The sequence below is a fragment of the Pituophis catenifer genome, unplaced genomic scaffold (genome assembly GCF_029215685.1).
Source record: "Pituophis catenifer annectens isolate HBS135680 unplaced genomic scaffold, rPitCat1.0.hap2 SCAF_7, whole genome shotgun sequence".
Taxonomy (NCBI): Eukaryota; Metazoa; Chordata; class Lepidosauria; order Squamata; family Colubridae; genus Pituophis; species Pituophis catenifer.
In genome coordinates, this window is record NW_027256887.1 from 77,820,482 (window position 1) to 77,830,949 (window position 10,468).

Consider the following 10,468-nt stretch of genomic DNA (forward strand, 5'->3'; position numbering starts at 1 on the left):
TTAGCTCGAGCAGATTTATGCTGCAGCGGCTCTCCATCGCGGACCACTGACCCTGAGTCACAAGGTTGCCCAGATGTGCTCCCCAACCTCGTAGGCTGGCGTCCGACGTTAAGGTCAGCCTGTCCGGCTCTGTGAAGTCGCAGCCCTGTAGAATGGCAGGTGAGATCCACCAGGACATCGACAGGCGTGTCTGGGGAGGCAAGGACACCCGGAGACTCGAGTTGGCAGAGCCCGATCGTTGGAAGGGCAGGAGAAACCACTGTAACGCCCGGGAGTGTCTGCGTGCCCACGGAACGACGTTGTAGCAGGACACCATTTTCCCCAGCAGTTGTGATAGGAGCGAGAGCGGTACCTTCTCCAGTGGTAGAATTTGTCGGATCAGGTCGGAGATGCTTTGAACCCTGTCTGGCGAAAGAAAAACCTGTCCTTTGACCGAATCGATCAGGGCTCCGAGGTGAAGCAGACTGGTAACTGGCACGAGGTGGCTCTTTTCCAGATTTATCGAGAACCCGTGGCGTTGGAACGTGTCCAGGACGAGGGCCCGGTCGCGCGATGCTTGATCTGGAGATGAAGATAGTATCAAGACATCGTCGAGATAGCACATCACTCGCACCGATTGAAGACGGAGTGAGGCAGCCACCACAGCCACGAGTTTGGTGAAGGTGCGAGGGGCGGAGGAGAGGCCGAACGGCATCGCCCGGTACTGGAAGTGCCTCCCGCCGTACTCGAACCTCAGGAAGCGTCTCTGGAGAGGGTGAACTGGAACATGTAGGTAGGCTTCTTTCAGGTCCACCGATTGGAGCAAGTCTCCAGATCGAACCCCCGCTAGTATCGACCGAAGTGAATGCATCTTGAACCTGCGGTACTCCACCGACAGGTTCAGGAGCTTTAAGTTCAGAATACCGCGCCAGCCCCCTGAGTTCTTTGGGACAAGAAAGAAAGTCGAATAGAAACCCGATCCTCGTTCCGAATGGGGAACCGGTTCTATTGCATCGATGCTCAACAGATGGGCTATCTCCTGCAGCATCAGTTGGTGCCGCTCCACAGACGTTGGAACTGGGCAGGGGACGAAGCGACTCGGCGGAGCTCCGATAAAGTCGATAGAGAGACCAGAAGAGATGGTACGGAGTACCCAAGAGTCCTTGGTCGAAAGGGCCCACTGGTGATGGAACAATTGAAGTCTCCCTCCTATGGGCCCTGTGAGGGGCGAGTCATTTGCCCCTGCGAGACTGCCTAAAGTTGGATCCACGAAAGGGGCGTTTTGATTGTGGCTGGAACTTGCTCCGGTCACGAAAGGAGTCCCTCCCCTGTGCCCTGTCAGGGCCGGTGAAAGAGGGCCTGCGTGAGAATGAGCCCCCCGAACCTTGAAAGGAGCGAAAGGATGGGCGCTGGCTGTAGGGAGTGTACCTCCTCTCCGTGCGTCGGTATGCCGTCGGGAGGATCTTACGCTTGTCACGATCCTCTACCAGAAGCGGATCCAGAGCAGGTCCAAACAAATTTGGTGCCTTATATGAAGCCGATGCCAGCCTCCATTTGGCCTTGAGGTCCGCCCTCCAATGTCGGAGCCAGAATAAACGTCTGGAAGAGATAGATGAAGCCAAGGCCCGGGACGCAAACTTCACCGAGTTAAGCGAGGCATCTGCCGAATACTCGGTGGCAGCCACGATCTTATTTACGTCCTGGTGAAGCCTAGTCTCTTCCGGAGGCAGCCTCTGTTGGAGTTGTTTCAGCCAAATCAGCGTGGCTCTATTGAAGAAGGAAGTAGCGGTCGCCGTCCTAATTGCCCAGGCGACCGCTTGGTGGGACCTCCGGAAGGCTAGCTCAGCTCTGCGGTCCTCTGACTTAAGACCGTCTAGAGAGTCCGTGGATACTAATGAGATAGAGGCCAAAGACGCCACAGGTGGATCTACAGTGGGAAGGGTCAGGAGATCCTCTAATTCGGGTGCAGTACAGTACAGCTTCCGGTCAAGGGTACTGGGCGATGTCAGCGACCCGGGTTGCCCCCAAGGTGATTGGAGAACGTCTAGGAATAGGCGCGGGCACGGGATCACCTCCTTGTCTGGTTTGGCGGACATAAATAACGCATCGTGGGGGCCCGCAGACGCATTAGCGCCAGACGGTTCCACGCCAGGTGTGGTCAAATTGGTGGTAAGGCGAGCCTTGTGCAGTAGCGATTTAAACATTGACGGACGGAACAACCCCGTGAAAGCTGGGGAATCCGGTGGTAAGTCCTCATCGTCCGAAAATTCGATATCCTCTGGGCATTCTTCACCATGGTCAGATTCAGCCCGAGAGGAGGAGGCAGATTGTTTCCTATCAGCTCGGGTCGAGGCAACCTGATGACTCAGTTGAACGGGGCGAGCCGAGGAAGGGGCTGGCGGAGGCAGGGACGCTTGTTGCATTCCGGCAGCTAAGAACGAAGAGAATGCAGAGGCGAAAAATGCTTGCATGTCCATAGGTGACGGAGCGAGCGCCCCATCGGGACCCCGAAGACCAGCTGCAGTAGGGGTAAACGTGGCCTCAGGTGGGTGACAGACCGGTCTCTGGGAGGAAGAGATTCCCGCCCTAGAGACATCTGGCAGTGATTGAGAGACACCCTTGACAAGGTGTAACTGGTGGGCGTGAGGCGCAGCCGGAATGACATTCCTCTCTGGAGATGAGGCTGGGGAACCCGAAGACAAATAGTCCCGAACGACTGGTTCGTGAAGAGATACGCTTGTGCCAAGGCCCACTTCTGCCACAGCCGCCAACCTTGCTTTGTCCCATTGCTTCTCAAGTGCATTATGACGGCGTTGAGCGTCTCTGTCCAAACCTTTGGAAGCTTTTGACTTCCTAGAAGTGTGGCTGGAAGACATGGAGCGTTTCTTGGATGCCTTTTTGGCCCGCTTGGCTGGACTGTGTGGCGGACTGTGGTCAGGGTCAGAATCCGAGGATAATGCATGGTCAGCCATGTTGACAATTTGCTCAGGCCGACCAAGGAGGCACGGGACTGGCAGGTAGGTATGATAGGCTTGGGACAAGGATGTAGCCCACGGGTGCCAACTGTCCTTGTTCTTTGATTCCAGAAATATATGTTATTATTATTAATGTATTTAATTTTTTTTTTTTTTTTTTTTTTTTTGAAGTCAACAAGAGTAGGTAAGTAACAAATCGATTCCAAAACTGTCCTTTTTTTTTTTTTTTTTTTTTTTTTTTTTTTTTTTTAAAAGGGTATAACTATATACAGAGGAGATGAAACGTCCAGGTGAGGGCTAAGAACTGCAGTCCCAGGCTGGCCTGCCTGCTGTAAGGTCCAAACCTCCAAAGGGCCAAACTCCGCCCCCTCAACTGTCGAAGAATGGCGGCTCAGAGATCAGAGAAAATGGCGGGCGCTCCACAAGACCTTCAAAATGGCGCCCGCTGCTGCCGTAAGCCCAAGCCTGGTGATCCGGTGTCCAGAAGCCCGCCGGAACGTGGCAGAGCTGGCCGGAGGAAAAGCACAGCCGAGCGGAGGGCGCACCTTAAGATGACGCTCCTCCGAATGCGCAAACGAGCGGCGATTGAGAGGCGGCAAGCCTGCGCGCCAAAGTCTTGCCTCACGCCGCCGACAGAAATCAGACAAACGGGGAGCGCACTCACAGTGTGACGCTGCCCCGAAGCCGCCGCTGGCACCCTGAAATTAGCGGGGAGAGCGACAAGCCTGCACGCTCAGCCCCTCGCTCGCGGCCACAGAAGTTTGCCGGATCCGCCCCGAGGAGTCGGAATCCGGCGGCTGCAACGCTCCAAGCGTGGGCGGCCCGACAGACTCACCACACGCAACCGCAGCCCGAAAGGAGATAGCTGGGATCACCGAAGTCACGAACAAAGGAAATAATCAAAATAAAGAAATAAAAGCCTAACGAGAAGGGTCAGGGAGAGAACTAAAATTTTAAGATTGAGGCCTAAATAGTCCTAAATTGCACAGCTCTGAAATTCACGTCAGTTCTTGCCAGTAACTGAGTGATAGACTGGAGGATCATGGGACTGGAGGCGTGCCCTAACAGGGAGAGTCTAACAGCTCTCACTCAGTTATTGTCAAGATCTGAAGTGAACATCCCAGCCATGGACAGTGGGAGCAGCACTCTGGAAAATCAATGATTTTTTTAAAAAAATCAAAAAAATCAGATTTTTTAAAATTTAAATCGGATTTTTTTGATTTAAATCAGATTTTTTTGATTTTTATCGAATTTATTTTAATAAAAAACTTTGGGGTAAAAATCTATTGTAAGATAGTTTTCTATTTAAGATACATAAATAATTTAGTTTATTCAGCATGAAATGGAGCTTAGTGATGTAGCAGGAGGCTGTATATTCTGCAACACTAGGACTATTGGTGAGTCAACAGTGGGTCAAAGGAGTAGCAGAGATGACAGTTGCTCTTTAAAAATTATGATTTAAATCGAGTTGATTTAAATCAAGCGTTTTTACTAGTGATTTAAATCATGATTTAAATTGTGATTTAAATCAACTCGATTTAAATCAAATCCACCCTGTAAAGCAGACAACCAATTATAAACATGAATAGTTGTAAACTTATTGCAATAAACCTGATTCTTCTCAATGTTGTGTTCTTGCTTCAGACTGAATCCTCAACACTCCGTTCCTCTGAACATTTATTTGCTGTAAAAAACCCTGAAAATATATGAGGGTATCTGTTAATAAATTCCCCACTGACATATGCTACTAAGCCCCAGACACCCTTATTTAGCCACAGGTGAAAGTGACTTACAGGTGTATCTCAATGGGGTGTTTGAAAGTGGAAAAGAATGAAGTATAAACAGAAATTTGGGAGGAAAGGATCGTGATTTTGTTTATATTGACATCTAATGATTGTCTGAGCCTGTTTGTAGTGGTTAAGGCCTCAGGCTAGAAACTGGGAGACCCTGACTTCTGGCCCCACCTTGGGCATGAGGCTGGTTGGGTCACTTGGGCTAGACCATTCTCTCTTAGCCTACAAAACAGGAAATGACAAACCACTTCTGAACTCTTGCCAAGAAAACCACAGAGACTAAGAAAACTGCGCACAAACACACAAAAACACGATCATCCTTATTTTAAATCTGTTAGCCTTACATGTCCCAAATCAGCCATAATATTGGTTCATATATGATACTAAGCCACAATGATTGGGCTCAAGCGCAATACTTCCAGATCCAATGAAGTGGATAGGATGTTCTGTGTCTCCCCTGGGCTTCTGGGACAGCAAGAGGTGTTTTTTGAAGGAGGCTGCATTGCCACTATATTTGAAAGAGGTGACAATGCTTCGAAGTGGCCATATCTGTATCCAGCCATGATGTATGTTTGCCACATCATCTCCAAGCTTCCCTTTTCTAGAGAAGATTTTTTGAGAAGACGGTGATAATGAATTACAGAAAATCCTAAGTATAGAAGATTACGTAGACCCCTTTTAGTCAGAATTTGATCTGCCCCAGCTACGGATCCCAAAGAATGTAGCACACACAAACTCCGAACAAAACTCAGTTTACTTCAAAACACAGTTTTTTGCAAATGCAGGCTGTTAATAAAACGTTCTTAACAACCTGCCAGAAATTCCACAGATAAGATAGAGTCTTACTAGAGTTGGCAGAAAGCCCAGAAGCCAGGTTTGCAGAGAAAATTTAAACTCAATGATCAGCGAATGAACGGACACATGTTTTTTCCTGCAGCTTTTTACAAGCTGTGTGCAAACTTAAATAGGCTAAGGGAGTGGCCAATTAGCCCCAAGCCTTACTCTCTAGGAGACCTCCTCCTGAGTAACCACTCCTGCCTTTTGGCAGCTCTGTGTGCTCGTGCATTGAGAAGAGGCTCCCCCACTTCATCCTCTTCACTTAAAGGAGCCTCTGGAGGTTCTGAAGGCCCTGGCTGAATCCCTGCCTCTGGCACCACATCTTCTTCAGCCTCCTCGCTGTCCGACTCGAGCGCTGGCTGCTGGTGCGACACCACACCAGCCTCCTCCTCGTCGGGATCAGCAACAATTCGCGCAGGCCGCTGGTGGGCCACAACAGAATTCAGGCCTTAAAATGGCATAGAAACAGCCATTGAGCCCTGTTAGTTTAACTCTGTGAGAACTTGGATGGAGGAAACATGCTCCTCCTCATCCTATTGAGCCCATCACCAACAGTATCATTCTAGACTACTTGCAAAGGTTAAAAGTCTGATATATCATTTTGCCTGAATACCAGGTCCATGGTGGCAGGGAGCACTTGAGCCCATAATTGTCCCAAGATGGAGGGCTGCAGAAGGCTTGGTCCTTTCGCCCATGTTATTCAATATCTGTAAGAAATCATTGGGAGAATCATTGGTCAGTTTGAGGCATCATTGATATGCTGATGATACACAATTAGTATATATCAAGAGAAAGGAAAGGGATAGAAGCCTTTCCTGGATTGGTATCCAGAAGTTGTAAGATGAGTAGATGAGAAACAAGTTCAAGCTGAAGTCCTAGGAGACAAAGGTGCTGTATGACAGTAACCGACTTGCTCTTTTAGAAACATTGATCCCAACAGTTTGATTGGGGGTTTCTGATCCACAGGTAAAATTTCTGGCCTATGTACCTGGAATAAACCCAGGAACTGCATATTGAATCTATTTAAGGTAGAATGAGTGGGAGCAGTTAGGTCTAGTGCCAAGATGGTGAACCTAGGGCATGCGTGCCATAGGTGGCATGCAGAGCCCTCTCGGCAGACATGCGAGTCGTCGCCCCAGCTCAGCTCCACCGGACATGTGTGCGTGCCTCCTGCCGGCCAGCTTGTTTTTGGGTCTCTGCAGCACATGCGCAGGGGCAGGGCATATGCAGGAGATGAAGCGCATGTGGGGGGGTGGGGCACATGTGCAGGGGTCGTACATGCATGCACAGGGGTGTGCACCAAGGGGGGGATCATGGGTGCATGCATGGGGTTGCATGTGCGGGGTGGTGCACACATGTGCAGGGTGGCGCGCCTGCAGGGAGGTCACATGTGCATGCAGGTGGGTGGGGGAAGCGCGGGGGAGTCATGTACATGTGTGGGGGGCAGGGCACACACAAGGGTTGCGTGTGCATGCACGGGGTGCAGGGGGGGGTCGCACGTGCATTGAATTATGGGTGCGTGCGTGCGCTTTCGGCATGCAACAACAAAAAGGTTAGCCGTCACTGGTCTAGTTGTTTTTCCTGCTAAAAAGCAGGAAATTATGAGTTCAAATCTCACCTTAGCCGTGAAAGCCAGCTGGATGAAGTTGAGTCAGACGCTGTCTCTCAGCCCAACACACCTTACAGGATTGTTGTGCTGGGGAAACTAGAGGATTGCATTGGATAGGTTTGCCATCTTTAGTAATTTGTAAAAATAATAATGGCCAGATAAAAATAAATAAGTAAACAAGTAAGTAAATAAAAACCAAATAAATAAATACGAGTAGTCCTCAACTCACAACTGGCTGCTTAATAACCAAAGTTACAGTGGAAGCCCAAGAACCTATTTACAACCCCAATTTTGAAGCTGCAGTGTTGCCCCTCCCCACTGTCATTTACCACATTTATGGCCATTTGAAATTGCCCACAGTCATGTGATTGCAGTTTATGATGATTTTTCTGGAAACTGGCATTTACTTCTGCTCTCCGGCAAAAAAAAAACAAAAAACCCAGCCCATAGCAAGCAATGGGTTTGCTTAATGGTTGCTGCAAAAAAAGGACATAAAATTGGATCAGGCCACATGTGACCTGTTTTACAACTGTCACAAGTTATGACCATAATTTTCAGGCTCAATTATGGCTGTAAGTCTGGGACTAACTATACTCTTTATAGATGGAACAGTGGCTTTGAATTCAGGAGGTTTTAATCAGTGCAAATAAAGAGCAAAGGGCCAACATGTTTATAAATAGCATACAATTTGAGTGGATCAGATTTAATGGATCATGGACACCTTTTGTGAACTTTTTGCTGAAAGTTAATAAAAAAAATGAACTGTCTATTTCTGAGTTTCCAGCTTTATGACTTTGGGTAAATCACTTTCTCTCAAACCAGCTTATCTTACAGGGTTGTTGTAGGGAAAATAGGAGGAGGAAGGGCTCTGAAATACATTCACCACCTTGCATTGTATAAGAAAAAAAATTGGAATAAAAATCTAAAAATGGGAGGAAGGTTGAATATGAGAAGATGGCAACTATATAAGGGGGAAGAAAAACTGATTAACTTTTTCTTTTTTTCTCTTTATTTCTAGCACTTTTTTTGCATTTCTACCATTATACATATGTTTTTATTTATTTCTTCATTATGTAAAATCTTTAAAACAAAATTATAAAAAAGTAAAACATGCAGTGAATAATGATCCACGAAAGTTTACCCCCCCCACACACCGAAATGTTATTCTCAAAGATGCCATAAATTGTTTTTTTGTTGTTGATTTTTTGCAGCTGTACTGTAGCGTTGTTTTCTGGGGAAGATGGAATTTCCCCTTTACCCCAGGTATCTCTGACACCAATTTATCCTTCGCAAGGGACCTGATGGTGAAAAGATTATGCAAAAGAGAATACCAGGTGGTACTTTCCTTGTTGAGTCACCCCAGCTTTTTGTGGCTGTGGGGTGGCTACGTTGCAACTGATTGTTGTGTTGGGAATTTCCCAGGCTGCCCCAGTCAGAAAATTGAAGTTAGGGGACTGGGAATTTTTATCAGTGTTGTTCTCAAACCAGAGATGGAAAACAAGCCATATGAATTCTTCAGTGAGTAAAGGGTGGGACAGAAAAGCAAACACTAAAAAAAAAAGAAAAAGAAAGAAGACGAAATAGATTCATCTTTGGAAAAGGAAATTTTTATATTTTTTAAATTATATTTTATTTTATTAAAATATATATTTTATTATATTTTTTTATAAAAATAAGGGGCATGCATAAGTGCACCAACGTGCCTACCGTCCCTGTCCTAATGTCCCCTTTATTCGTATCCATTTCATGTATTCATAATCATGTTTATACTTATATCTGTTATCTTATACATTCTTGACAAAATAAATAAATGGAAAGAGAAAGAGAAGGAAATCTTCCCAAGCTACCACCAGAGAAATCCTGGAGAATCCGAAAACACCATTTCCCTTATTTTATGGCCATGAAGATTTTTAAATCTTTTGACCTAATTTGGCTGTTTCTGATCAAATGTTCCCAACTGAAACTCTTTTCAAAACAGTAACAGAGTTGGAAGGTACCTTGGAAGTCATCTAGTCCAGGAGTCACCAACCTTTCGGACCTCAGGGACCACTAAATTCATAATTTTAAATCCTGCGGACCACTAATATGATCTGCCTAATGACTGGCTGGGTGGGCATGGCTAGGTGGTCATGTGACAGGGTGGGCATGGCCAACTCCTCGCCTGCCCGCCCGGGCTCCTTAGGGCCCCAACAGGAAGCTGTTGTTGGAGCTAAGCAGCCACCATGAGAAAGAATTGGCAAAACAGCTGGCTCATTTTCAAATTGGATCTGACTCAGAAGGAGGCTCAGCAGAAGCACCTCACTGAGGACTGCAAGCATAGGCTTTCCAAGTAGACCTGCGGGAGTGCAAGGTCAGGTATTGGCGCCTGAAGGCTCAGCTAACTGAGATGGTCAGCTAGTTCCAGGCCATAATGCAATCCCCCTTAAACAAGGTCCTCCAGCTCTTCACCACCAGCGGCACTTCCCTCCAGCCTTTGCCCAAAGCCCCACACCAGGAGGCCAAAGCAGACCCCAAATTGGAATTTCTGCCCCCCTCTGAGCCACACAAAGAAGACCCAGAAGGGGGAGACTCTCTGCAGCAACACAAACGTTCATTGCACGTATCCGGCCCAGGGGCCGTAGTTTGAGGACCCCTGATTTAGTGCAAAATTAAAAATGCAAATAATTTTTCTGTGGACCACCAAAATTTTCTTGCGGACCACCAGTGGTCCACGGACCAGCAGTTGGTGACCGCTGATCTAGCCCAACCCCCTGCTCACGCAAGAGACCTGTACTAGGGATTCGAACCGCCAAACTGCTGACCTTTCTGATCGACAAGCTCAGTGTCTTAGCCACAAATAAAAATAAAATCTCCAGACATGCAGTTTTATTTTTTTCCTATTATGTATAGGAAATTAAATCCTTTTTAAAGACAATTTTTTAAAAGGTGTGTTGCAATCAAAGCGCAGATTGCAACATGAGACTTCACAAGAGCTATTTTAGTGTAACTTGACCTTTGCTGCGGTTTTGCTATGTTAGCAAAATGCTTTCCCAAGTTTTGTTCCTGGTTGGCTTAAAAAATACATATGTTATCTTTTAATTTTATGAGAGAGGGAAGGGTGATTGAGGGTCAGCATACTATATCTCCTTTCTGTGCCCCTCCAGGTGTAAACAGTATTAATTAACTGAGCAAACTGTTTACAATTGGAGTAGCACAGTGGCACAGATACTGTTCTTGATGGCAATACCCCGCCCCCTGACTCATTCAACAAGAAAAGAGGCTTAAATATTTGCTGT